We start from the raw sequence: 14478 nt of genomic DNA on the forward strand, positions 1-14478 counted from the left end.
AAAAAAGAAATGCAAGGATGATGAAACAGGATTAATCATTCACGGATAACCGTCATATTTCTTTTCCTATTTTCTAATATGTGAAGAGACATTCTATACGCATGAATGTTTTATAATTTATTACGCAAAGGAGTAATTCAGAATATTTGGCTACCTGAAGTTCAATATTTCTAAAGCTTTTGGTTTCTTTAGTTGTGTATTTATTAATGAAGGGTGGAAACTATCTGGAATGTATCATGCACAAGGGACTAAGAAATATCTGCATTTGGGGACTAAACGAAAATCATGACTGAGTGTCTTTTCATAATTTAGTAAGTTTTCGTGAACTGCGAATGTAGGGGAATTCCTTGTATAGGTTAGGGGCTTCTAGCTTCCCGACGTTGAGGCATTATTTGGACTTTGCTTAGTTAATTCTATACAATATTCCACTCGGTGACAGGGAAATGGAGAAATTTAAAATATAGGTCATTTGGACCTCTATTTCTTGTGAAAGTTCTCGGGAATTGGAATGTATATCTTTACTCTTTAAAAAATGTAATGTCCATGCAAGTTCATATTTTCGCTTTCAGATTTCAAAATAAACATTCAATACTACGCAACGTGAATTTTATAAAATGCACATGTTCTCTCTCCATTCATAGGCTTCCTTCCAAAATTATTTCAACTTCATGTACAAAACTTCATTTCATTTTTCTTTGTATCGTTCCTTTAGAGTTGAGTGTGAATGAGTGCTTTACTTTTTCTGCGAATATTTTTTCGAGACATTTTAAAATGAAATATACGATACCAACCAGATGAGCTATTAGACACATAGTTTTGTTCTAGTGTAACATGTTATTGGAACTTGAAAAGTGTAGATAAAATTATGCTGTTCCACGGTTATTGATCAAATTTAGTTTTTTTTATATTTTATGAAAAATTTTCCCTGGTACGTCGACTTGTAGGAGTCCACAAATCCAGCATGATTCCGCATTAAATAAACAAAAATAATATAAGTTGCACAGGCAACCTAGCCGAACTATAAACTTGAATTTAATATCCTCTGGACAGCCACTTATTCTTTATTTGTTTCTTGATATGCTCCCATGCTTTCTTTTGAGTTTATTTTGCTAATTAATTGTAAAGGCCCGATGATTAGGTTACAGATATTTCCCTGGCAAAATATAAGATTTATCTTACTCGTAGAATAAGGGAAATGGACTAAAATCTAGAAGTTAAAAACACATAGGACACTTTTGGGCGGAGGACAGAAAACGGAATCAGTAACGCAAACATAATGGAGCTTGTGCATGTGTAGGTATTTGATTCTGTACTACGCTCACATTGAATTTAACGGATAAATTGGTTGAATTCCCGCTTGCTATTTTGTGTTTCTTTTGTAACGATGTCTGTAAGGATGCTATGTTTCTCTGCCAGATGACCGTCAATGCTTTTCTCATACACCCCAGGGAAGAGCCGAGAGAGTTTATGAAACTGGAAGTCTGTCGCCTCTTAGCACATGATATTTATATATTTACTCACTAATGATCCTATGAATTGAATTTATGTACCCTGCACGAAAAAAGAATAGCTTGAAATACATGATAGGGGATAAAATGAAATATAAATACAAAAATAAATATACTTTCCTCTCGAAACAAAGCTGTACATAAACTTGCGTGTCTCTAGTACGTGTGAATGTGTTGTTTGTCCGCAGGATGATGAGAGGGAAATTATTGACACGTGCGGAACCCTGGTTTGCGGGAAAATCTGCACATTGAAGAGAAAGCTGAATGAACACGTTGTGTACCATGGGGGAATTGAAGCGTTCGGATGTGTCTACAGAGACGGAATCGCGATTCAGGAGCAAGAGTATCTTGCATAACATTTTGAAAACTCGCGCAGGACAGAAGCCACATATTGTGACCTATAATGCAGTTTGCTTCAGAAACACTTCAGCATCCTCAGAAGGAAAAGCAACGTTTGAGTGAAGATAAGAGTCTTCTGATGAAACCACTCTCATTGAATGGGAAAGCGTTGATTTTCCAGGAGAAATAGAAAGAGTAAAGATCATTATGTAAAACAAAATATGTGATAAACAAGAATTTCATTCGAGAACATTCAAGGACGATGAATCGTTGTTGAGCAGTCAGTAAATTTTCCAATATGCGGCCCATTTATAAACACCAATTTTTTTTCCATTCGTCACACTCCACCGTCGCTGGGTCGGTATATTTTATTTGCGGACTAGAAGCCACGAGTTTTTATTTTGTTTGTCACTGTCCACCGAAATCTTCTAACAGTAAGATGAAGAACATATAATAATATAATAATAAGGGTTGGTGCTGAATTTTTTTAAATGAACTTCTAGTATGTACTCCACGTGACGATTCAATCTTATATTTTAAGAGACTTGTTATGAAACTAAAAACTGAGGCTTGGATTTTATTGTGCCTTATTGCTTTCTTCATTTTATTAGTTGCGTAACGTAACTTTCGTTGCATATGTGTGTTTCAAAAGAAAGTAAGTAACTGAAATTTCAGAAAATTTTATATCGTAATATTCAGTAAGTTTTACTGTTTTTCAAACGTTTTAAATATTCTAGAATCATGGAAGTCGGAATCAATATTGAATATGTCTTTTAGGAGAGGCTCAACCGAGACTTCTTGAAGGTTCATGATCTTCCGTGTTCTGTAAATAAATTTGAGTATCTTGAACAATCGAGCGGTTTATACTTACTCGTGGTTGTCACTTTTACTTATACTTGATGTGGTTAACAGTGTCCTTATTGTATTGTCCTGTAATTCCAAAGGAACCGAATATTCAGAATTTGAGGTCACATGGGCTATGACATGGCCTCAGTTCCTTGCTCAATTAATTTTGCGACGCAGTACCGTCTGGATTTCCGACCTTCATACTGCGGGAGTCCTCGCCACCCCACGGTGCCTTTGACCCCCGCTACGATCACACCAACTATACACCGACGCCACGCCTTCCTCTTCAGCAGCACTTTCCGTTGGACCGCCCACACAGCATTTCGTCCGGCAGTACACCGACGCCAAGCCCATCGCATGGACTAAAATGGCTGCCGCATTAAGAGGCCTGATTTGGTTTTCCGCTCGATCACAGGGATCGTGAGTTGGAATCCCACTCGAAACATGGATGTTTATGCGCATTTGTTCTGTGATTAATTTGTCATGTTGCGACAGGTTGATCTACTGTCGAAGGATTCCTACTGACTGTGTATATAATTAAGAAACTGAAAAAGGTGCCAAGGCTCAGAGGGCTGTATAGCCGTATATAGAGAGAAAGTTTACCTCCCGATGTGATTAATTTTCCATGTTACAGATGTCGGAATAAAGCCAATACATATAAACGTCTGTACGATGCGAGTCAATGGAGACCGAGCCTCAGATTTCTAAGGGTATGAAGGTTCTGAAAATAAACAAATGAGAAGTAGTTGAACTTGTATTCTGAACAGTCACTACAGAATGGGTAACAAGTATGTCCACAATTGAGTCATCCTAAGTTCAAACCCTCACGAAGACTTAAATGAGATATGTGCATTTTTTCCTTATGAGTGGAAATATATATAGTACATGAAATTGAGTATGTAGCAACAGATACGTGAAGCTTGGAATTATAAATATTGACGAGTGTTTGTCTACTGAAAACGCCGTTCTGAATAGTAATTTATTTGATATATTGGTTTTCTGGACTTTATCCATCGTCCTAATTTTTAAGATAACAAATAAAAACACGACGTTTCGGAAACTGGATCTGTTTCCGTCCTCAGGTGAAGGAAAAGGGGAACACCTATTCTGTTGGGTCCGTTAGAAAGAGCTAGCCTCAATCACTGGATCGTCCATCCAGTGATTGACCATTGAATCGTCCAGTGATTGAGGCTAGCTCTTTCTAACGGACCCAACAGAATAGGGGTTTCCCTTTTCCTTCACCTGAGGACGGAAACAGATCCAGTTTCCGAAACGTCGTGTTTTTATTTGTTATCTTAAAAACTAGGACGATGGATAAAGTCCAGAAACCCAATATATCAGTGTGTTATACACCATCGTCAGAATCCTATAGTAACTACTAGTAATTTATTTTATTAAGCACATAGTTACACGCTCTCTCAGTTACGTTTAGCCCCAGCACTACTGTTGCTTTGCATACACCTCATAATCCTCTGTTGCACGCGCACACACTGGTCCTCTCCAAGTGTTGTATCTGAAACAGAAATTTGCCCTTTAGATCACTCCAAATGTTGCCAATAATTAAGGTCTTCAATCACCCTTGTCTTCTATGAACTTCCGGTTGCTGTACCTAAACACATTCAAACACTCCCGAGCACTCTCAGTATTCTCTAAATGCTGCCGAATACTGAACCTTCAATCGGACAGGCGGGAAGCGTAGCTTGCTTCAGAGTTGTGTGACGTCACAGCCTAGCGTTTAACAGGTAGTTTACCGCTGCATAGGAATGGACTGGGTGGGGTTATGTGACATCTCCCTCCCTTAATTCCTGTTGCGCAATCCAAGAGTTCACAGATCTGTCGCCTAGCAAATTGTTGATACAATACGGAATTATACTGTTGCGCGCATGTCCCGAGGCCTCTGTGGTTCAACAGTTCACAAACAGAGCAAATACGCCACAATAGAGAAACAATTTTGAAATAAAATATTATTATTCATGGGACAAAATATCTCAATACAGATGTCATTGTATTAATGAATGCTACTGATGTTCAAATATTATGTTTTTGGACATTATCCATAGTCGTCTCTTAGTCTAATTCTTTGTCTTATATAACCTTCAAAACACAACAGTTCGTCTACTGGATTCCGGCTCCGTCTTCATGGAAAAACTACACAATTGGGCCCAATCAATAGAGTTAGTCCTTACCTCCGGTCCGGAGAGTTCGTTAGAAGTTTTAAATTTAGGTTTTACAGGAAGAAACTGAGAATCCGTGTCTAGTGTCATAATGTATTTTTACTGATTGATGGTATTTGGCTGTCAACACAAGAATATATAAAAATAAATCAATCTAACTACTCACATTAGTTTATTTAATAGTTTCCTACATATTTCGGTCGTCATATTGGACTATCTTCAGGTAATCTCTTTAAATATTTCGCTAGTTACTGAACTGACCTAATATAGACCTGTATTAAAGCTACTAATCACAACCATTTTATACATGCAATTATAAGGAATTACAAAAAATATATCCTTTCCTTGGCACTACAGCTCTAGTGGGCCTAGGCCTACCTCCATGAACTTCTCCGTTCACTTCGGTTTTTTTAGATCTTACACAATCAGTAGGACTCCTTGGGCGGGTGATCAGCTCGTCGCAAGGCCTCTACCTCTTATCAAACACAGAAAAATGAACACACACAAAATAAACATCCATGCCCTGAGTGGGATTCGAACCCAAGATCCCCATTTCCAAGCGAGCGAAGACAGTGCATGCCTTAGACCGCTCGACTACCGTTACCGGCACAAAAAAATATTTATATTTCAGAAAATTCACATTTGAGAAATTTCAGAATTAAAAATTAAAAAGTAAGATCATTCGAAATTCTTTTGTCATGTTAGGCCAGTTATGAGATCATTTCGGTTTTGTCCTAATGAACACCACATCAGATGCAGTGCGTTTTATTTCATTTGGCTCTCGGTCGCTCAGAGTAGTGTGAATATAGAGCAGTGTTTTATTTCTACATTAATAAATTTATTATTGCTGGAAGTTTGTTTTCGGAATGTTGACGGAACGCTCTGTACAGAATAGAGTGCGAAATTTTGTCACGTTTGCGGTTGCTTTCTTTAGTTCTATTTTCAATGATCGAACGGCGTGACCGTTGAAGGAACAAAATTAACATCTGTAAATGTACTGCAAACTGCAGGCCACCATTCACTGTTCCTCAACCCATTCATAGACCTTTCCGTCGTTTTAGTCCCTGGGAAATCATGCCTACAAGCAATGTAATATTATCGGACAAGAGTCTCTCAGAAGCTTTGGAATTGTTCATGCCATGGGGTTGCATATATAAATTGCGTTGCAATACGTATCAACTGTGTAATGCGCTATGGAAGGCAGGGGCAGTGTGACAACTACATATTTGTGTGAATATCAACAGCTGCCACACTTACGGTGTTACTGGCGTTTCCATCTAAAGTTAGGAGCGACTTTTCTCGTGGCGTAGGTTTTACAATTAATATGAAATGAGGTTTTCAATCACCGAGAGCTTCAGAAAGCCTCTAGTTTCTTTCTTAACAGCGAAAACTGAGTGTGTTTTGTTCAATATGGAAGGATCTTCTTAATTATTCCTATGATAAATCATAAATGCAGGAACATAGAATCCACTCACACATACTGGTTACACTCCAGTAACACTGTGTCTGTCTTCGCATAATGAGATGGCTCCAACATAATGTTGTCTTCCTGTGGTATGAATTTCTCAGGAAGCAGTATGATTGTGTGCGAGGTTTCGTCCATAATTAAAGTCCTCGAAAGTGCAATTCTAATTTTATCAACAATATCCACGAATAGATGCAAGATTAAGAATCACACAACGTTGAAACCAGAAACTTCAGCCACCGGCGTTAATTATCCCTCCAGCGAATTCAGTTCGTTAATGACGCTTCATAGAGCACGCGAAACACACTTCCCAAACTAAATATTTGTTTTTGGGAACTCAGTTGGATAGAGTCTTTTCCATTAAGGAGGACCACGTCTTTTAGCGCTCGATGCCAATGCTCTTATTTTCATTTTCATAGATACGAGCACACGAAGACGTTTCTTTTTATCAATTGGAAGATGAAATTCTGTCTGTAATTGGAACAGTGGACCAAATTGTACGCCCTTCGGGAGTCCAAATTACACAAGTAGTTACCGAGGTAAGCACGTCGAACTTGCATAAAAGGTTGTGGCACACAAGATATTCACAGATGTATTGCAGCTATTGTGTTCTTTAAAAGAATATACAGGAGGGCAAAATTGAAATGAAAATTAATAAAGAAATTTGTCCTTCACTCAGCTGGAATTACATACGACCGAAGAAAAGTAATTGGAGAAAATTTTTTCTTCAGAGACTCTTGTTAATACGTCTGACATGTGTTCATATTTTCCGAGGTATTTCTGAAATGCGACAGGTCCTAGATTTTGGGTGGTACAAATTAAATGACTTGTCATATAAAAGAATTAAGATTTCAAATTGGACGTAGAGTTGTGTCTAACCATAGGATTCGAATCCAGTGAGATGTTGAGTTAAATTAGCATATACACGTTTAATTTAAATTTGCTCTGCACATTGATATATGTTTAGTACTAGGCGAGGATTGGTTTGAGATCGAGGTTCACAGATCTCTGGGCCTTTTTCCAATAACTCAATTTCATACATAGATCGGCGTTCGACTATATTTTTATTAACTCCTTCCTTTATGATGATTCTTCTAAGAGGTCAGTAGAAATTTGATTAACACGTATCCGCACCGCTCCATTCATTGAAAACCTGGATTTGTAATGTTGTATTTTAGCGTCCTGCTGTACTGATTTTCGTTCATGATATGTATGCAGTGTCCGTCTTGTAGTGTACTCATTTACACCTGTTACTTCACGATATGTCTCGGCAACATAGTGCCATCATCAGGTACTCCATTTACGCTAATCTATTGCATTGCTTACCATTATATGTCACTGTAAAATATTTAAAACATTTTAAAATTTATTCGTCAACTGTAATAAATTTTTATAAACTAAAAACTTGTTAAGATTAGTCATCTTATGCGTCCCAGAAGGGAACACACATCACAAGACACGATATACACGGAGTGTAAGAGGAACGACTCCCATAATGGAGGAACCATGGGCGGGTTTGAATTGGGACACATACGATGAATAATCTTAACAAATTTTTAGTTTATAAAAATTTATTATAGTTGACGAATCATAGAAATATGAAGTGATAGGAGGTTGGAGGTTCATTACTTCTACTTCCTCCAAGTAGAATTACAATGATCAAGTAAAAGAGGATGAGATTGGCAGGACATGCAGCATGAGTGGGGACAAGAGGAATGCATAGAGGATATTGTTGGGAAAGATAGAAATAAGAGACCACTTTGAGACCAAGACGTAGGTTGTGGACTAAAATAAAATGGATCTTCGAGAACTAGGATAAGATGTTGTATATTAGACCGATTTGTCTCAGGATAGAGACCAGTGGAGGGCTCTTTTGAACATGTAAAGGACCTTCGGGTTCTATAAAATACTGTGAGGTTCTTGAGTAGCTGAACAATTGGAAGCTCTTCAACAAGGTTTCAGCTCCATGAGGGAGTGAGCGTTAATCAAAAGACCCAAGTCTAAACGCGTAACCAGTAAATGCTGCGATTACTCGTATATTCACCGGGAGAGTTAGTAATTCACTTATTGAAAGGGGGAAAAGGGTATATGAAACGTAGCCATAATAGGACCACTTTGGTATTACTTAAAGAATTTAACAAGGAAATGAAGAATTGAAGTATTTTCGTCTGCAAAAATGGGATCCCAAATGTTTATAATTTACTTCTGGAGCAAAAAAGGTTGAAAATGGACATGAGTGAATACGCACACAGGGTTGCCCTTACCCCGAATTGATCTGAATTTGTTGTTTGCCTGCAGATAATATTGTGCTGTGAGCCTGGCCTAGTGATATTATTCACAAAGAAAACACACCTGCTAGTTCTCGTAAGCTGGCTCTAAGATCTTTGAGAGTGACCAGAATGTGGGTTGGAATTGGAACTACATGAAGAGATTCACACAAGAGAGAATCCATATAAATGTGACTTTTGTAGAAATGCTTCTCCCAGTCAGCGAATCTTAAGATACATAAGAAAATTCACTATCGACAAGTGAGATGCACAGAGGAAAGTAAAGTGGGAATACAGATATATATTAAAAACATGAATTCATTGTAAGGGGAAGTTGGTATGCTCCAGTGAATGTATCCATGAGTCTGATCACTACAGATTTTAAAATTTTTGCGGTCAAATTTATTATCTCAAACGTTCTCTGCTGGTGTTATGCATATGCCAATGAGCAATCTATTTCCAGATCGTATGTTTAATTGTTTTTTCTGTGTGATCTTTGTAAAATGCAGGAAACTAAGTTCTTTTTGACGGAATCATAGTATGCCTAGTTCGAAGAACCGTCTGTATGATTAATGCCAGTAAAATATTAATCTTAAGGAGTGCACAGGTCTCTGTGCGCTCCCACGCAATGTACGGTGCCCCTGTCTTTAGTCTCGTTCGACAGGTAATATACGCATGCCAGTTCTCTGAGGATGAGTCGGGGGACACCTAAACGTCTCATGTTGTGTGCAGACATATAATGTAGGAACAGTCACTCATTCATTTTGGAGCTGACCTTTTTTTGAGAAGCTGCCAATTGTGAGCTGCTCAAGAGTTTCCCAGCATTTTAGGGAACCGAAATATTTATTACTGTGTTCACAAGAGCCAACAACTGATTCCTATCCTGAGAAAGATAAATCCAATTCATACCGTCCCTTTATATATGTACGAGCATTTGATGTAATGGCGAAGCTATATTTCCTGTCCAGCTGTTAGTATTAGTAGGTGAAAGTTACAACTAATATCAACACGGCAAATGAAACATGATTCAAAGAGGAACGGATGAAGTCACGAAATTCAAAGAATGCCCGATACGAAGACTGTTGAACATGCTTGTAACTGTAGCGGATTGCTATATAAAAAATAGGATTAAAATAATAAGAGCTACACGAGTTTTCTATATATGATAATGTGGCAACACACTTGGGATGGAGTCCTCGCGCACTTGGACAAGAATTGCAATGAAAAGAATTCTCTTCTCTCTCCGCCCACTTCTCTGCTGGAGGAAACTGCAGTTTTCGTTACATACCGAACTGGGTGCGGAATGGCATTCAGGAGAGTTTATACTCCTGTTGAAGTTGTACAAATGATCATGCACGTGTCGGTGACTCTTTGCAGTTAGAATGAAAATACAATTACAAAGAACAGAAAATTTTACAAGCGGGATGGGACTTATTTCAATAACTATATATGATATAAAATATATCTCTTAGCTACATACCAAAAGGTACTTCTGTAATCAATCTTATTCATTTATGGCAATAAACGTGTGTTGTGTTCTGCCCTCCTTGCAAAATGTGCTATAAAAATAATATTATTAACTTGCCTACTGGAGAAAGCTGAACACTACTTTGTTACCGACCCTCAACTAAGCAGAATTAGGAGCAGTTTGCCATTCAAATGGTAATTCTACATCTATTGAACTTGGCCTTCCTCTACGAAAATATCTGCCATTTCTTCCAACACTCTCTTATGCAACACTAGGTGAGATAATGTTTGAATTAGATTTTAAAGGAATTTGACAAAGGTGTATAACAGTCGGAATTATTGGGTTTTTGTATTTTGTCTATAGCTTGTTGTTATAAAAACTACAAAACACAACGTTTCCGAAACAGGGTCTCTTTCAATCCTGAGGTGAAGGGGGAAACGCCTACTCTCTTTGGTCAGTTAGACAGAGCTAACCTTAGGACTTGTGAATCTAGTTATTGCTGTTACTGGAAAAGTAAACAATTTTTCCAGAATATTACTTTTGTAACATATAGCATGTGAAATTAAGGGACCTATATGAATGAGGGCAACATAATATTTGTTTCTCTTTCTGTAAATATTTTGTTCATCCTTACGCTCTCACTGAAGTTTTCAGGCGAATGGTTGCGTTCTTACTGAGAATTTGAGATGCTCTCTATTGGAATATGAGCATGGAGACACATTCACATTTCATTTGCGCAGATTCGAAATACGATAAAGAAAGAAAGAAAGAAAGAAAGAAAGAGGTCGCTTAGGAGGCTTCTAGTGACGTAAATATTTATTTTGGGAAGACAGTCAAAACCTCTCACACATGATACAGAAAAGCGTAAGGCTGATCAAAACTGGCTATCACGTTATATACGAAAGTAAAGTATCAAAAGATTTGATACAGAACAAAGGTGACAAATTTCAAAGTATATAAAAGAGAAAGTCTTGAATTCTGCTCGAAGGAGAATGAAACGCAATCTTTTCGGAGTAAGAGAGCCACAATAATCGAACTAGTTTCCTCGGTTCTAGGTTTCAGTAGCAATTGTTGTTATTAGGTGAGATTAGAGGACCATATTTTTGAGTGTTTAATTTAATGGAGGAACGTCTCTTATTTGCAGAAAACTTTGGTGACGCGTAGTACACAGCCCGAGGAGGCGACGACCTCAGGCGCCATGGACGTACCTGCCACACAGGAGAGCGAGTCAAGGTCGGACGAAAAGGTGGAGGAAGGCGAACAGAGCAGAGAGCCAACACAGCAAATGTAAATGTTTGGGCGGAGAGTATACTGAGACAAGTACATTAGTATCACGGTACTCTGCACGAGTAGTCAATAGAGATGAAATTATCCATAGACGCTTCTGTTTCCTGCAACACATTAACCTATAGTGTGGAAATCGTAACGATAATGAACCAAGTCAGGGATATCCTTTGACAGAGTTTAAATTGGTCTGTTAGACCACTAACAGCGTTTAATCAGACGTACGAAATGACATATGTTTTATCCCTTACATTTCTCTGAGAAAGTAAAAGTAAAATAATTTAATAAAATATGGCGTTGTGCAGGTTTAGTGCCGCCAACTTTTAGCCTCGCCATCGTGAAAAAGATCTTTTGGCTATAGGATTCCTGAGGAAAGAGCTTCTGATGCACTTTGGTGACGAGGATAAGTGTGCCTAGCTTCGGTCTCAAACCCGTGGAAGAGAGGATAATGTCCACCACAAATCTCACTTGAGAAGACCCGGCTTCTAACACGAGCCGGTCCCGTCAGGAGCCAGCGGCTAACCGCTTGAGCTATGGCGCGGCCATCAGTTTAACGTTATTAGGATTTTGCTTTGTTAAAATATTCTCGTTTTATATACTTACTACAGAATTTCAGTCGATTTGTATGTAAGCTGTAAGAGCAAATTTAAATTCACGGACCACCAGTGGGGCCCTCCTCTGTGCGACCAATGAAATCTTTATTTGATATTTAAATATTAAATGCGATATTTAAACGCCCACGGTGAAGGGTTAAAAGGTCACCACTCGCAGAGCCCCATACGGGTGGAAGACATAAATACAAAGGGGTGCTGCCTGGTGCCACGAGGGGATCGTTCCGGACACTGGCCAATAACCACCCCAGTGCCATGCAGCCCTCGGCACGATGCCTCACACCTTTTCTTAGGAGGTTGGTCCTTCATAAGTATAATTTTCTACAGACAAAGAGCAAATATATACATATTAGTGGCTAGGATATTTATGTGTGTATACAACGTTGCATCGCGTAACTATTAAACAATTCGTTTAATTTTTCTGGCTATTACTTCTCCTCTGTTTGTGACGCAAATCTTATTTCAAATGGCAGGGTGGCTGTGTCTTTGGTGGGGACGTATCAGAGACCAAGCCTTGGAAAACCTCCTCGTCCTCCTGCTGGGCAACGACAGTCTTAGGGGTCTGCATTAGCATGAGCCTCCGGGGTTGGCGGCTGAGTTTCCATAAAGGGCAATGGCTATTTGACCAGAGCCTGCCACGCGGCGTCATAATGACCCTTGGGTTTCATTACGATTTACCCGGGACGAATGCCGAAGAGCACTCATATGGGGGTAGCTACGGCTATTTGAGCTGTCTCCCTAGAGTGCCGATAAAGTGCCGCAAGCCTTAGGGCTCAACACTCTAAAATGGTTTTGATCAACCCCTGTGGAAGGGTGGGAATCGGGTGTGCTCTGAAGCAACCTCCATGGGTGATAATCTCGTGTAGGATGCCCTGGTCGCAACCTCATGACAACTAGTATCGCACTCCCATTTATAATCTGGGATACCCTTCTCCCCCCGAACATGCACTCTTGGTCCTGGAGGCTTGTGAGGGTTATCCTTTAAACGACTAAAGACAACGTATGTCGTCGCAGATAGTAAAGGCAGCGGTACGAATGACGCCATGTGGTGTCGCAAAGTCCGCGCGTGCGGACGTTATTTGAAATACATTTTTAAGGTAGAAATTAATGTCCTACTTATATAATTTTTGGCCACCATCTGCATGGAGTGTCTGTCTTCCCACCTGCGTCATCTGCCGAAATGTTGCCTTCGTGTGGAATTCTAAAAAAAATCCGGAAATGCAGAGTCCGATTTCGCACTTCACACACTTTGTCCGGGCGGTCTTTCGTGTCCCACGCGAAAAGCACACACGACACCTCAATTGCGAAGTAGAGCAAGTCGGCCAGNTGCCACTAATATGTATATATTTGCTCTTTGTCTGTAGGAAATTAATCTGTATATTATGCAGTCATCTGCGAATTACCATACATTTGAGCCAAAGTCCTCCAGATATCGTTAACATAAGCTAGGAATAGTAGCGGTCCTGAAACGCTCCTTTGCGCACTCCAGACGTCACTCTGGTTCTTCAGATAGGCGCCCATCAACTCTGACTCTCTGTGAGCGTCCTGAATGAAGTTCCTGTATCCACACAACTACCCTGAAGTCCACTCCGGATCCAGCTATTTTTGTGAGTGTCCTATTATTTGGGACGAAATCGAAGGCCTTAGAAAAATCCATTATTATCGCGTCTGCCCTGACCCATTCGTCCAGGACCTCAGCAATATTCTGACAGACTGTAACCGACTGACTTTCGCACGAGAACCCTGGTCTAAAGCCATGTTAGCACTCGTATAGCCTATCACTCTTGTCTATCAGATTTGTCTTAGATACCCTTCTGTAATGCGCTCCATTAGTTTGCAAACTACTGATGTTAAACTGATCGGTGTGTATTTTCCAATCACTGATCGATCTCCATCTTTGTAAATAGGGACTACTACAACCTTTCTCCAGTCCCATGTAATAGCTCCGTTTTTCATTGTTATGTACATCAATCTCACAAGGTACGGAATCATGGCTTCTCAAACCAAATATAAGTCACCTAAGAAATACCAACTGGCCCGACAGATTTCATTCTCCCGGTTGCTGATAATCGTTCCTTATAATATTTATATTGATATTGAAGGAATTAGCAGAATCCGTTGATTGGATTTGTGGACTGTTTCTCTCACCACTGAATACAGACGTATAATAAGAATTTAGGGTGTTGGCCTTTTCTATTGGATCTGTGATGGGATTGTCATTATAGCGTTTGATCGCCGGGATATTTTCTCTATTTCCTCTGCCCCTTTTAACACATTTGAAAAACTGTCCAGCAATTACCCTCGTGCCGCTGTACCCATCTTCCCAACTCCCGCAAGTTGTAACATATATCTTTCTGTTTCACAGCTCTAGCCATCTTCACAACTCCCTCCACTTGTAACTTTTTTCCAGCTCCATGTTTCTAGACTTTAGCTCATCAATTTGACGCAGTGCGTGTTGTAGTTCCTTCTGCAACATCCGAATCCTTTCAATCCGGCACTTATCACAACTCCACTTC

General features: G+C 39.3%; 1 protein-coding gene across 1 annotated transcript in view; it reads left to right on the plus strand.

The window, feature by feature from the left end:
- The window catches only part of LOC111871625 (E3 SUMO-protein ligase EGR2-like), a 44443-nt gene extending 33209 nt beyond the window's left edge, over window positions 1-11234 (plus strand). The window contains exon 5 of the mRNA XM_033754321.1: window positions 11212-11234. The gene's annotated coding sequence lies outside the window, so the exon portion shown is untranslated. The remainder of the gene's footprint in view (window positions 1-11211) is intronic.
- Window positions 11235-14478: the final 3244 nt, after the last annotated feature.

This window comes from Cryptotermes secundus, unplaced genomic scaffold (assembly GCF_002891405.2).
Source record: "Cryptotermes secundus unplaced genomic scaffold, Csec_1.0 scaffold2176, whole genome shotgun sequence".
In the NCBI taxonomy this organism is placed as follows: domain Eukaryota; kingdom Metazoa; phylum Arthropoda; class Insecta; order Blattodea; family Kalotermitidae; genus Cryptotermes; species Cryptotermes secundus.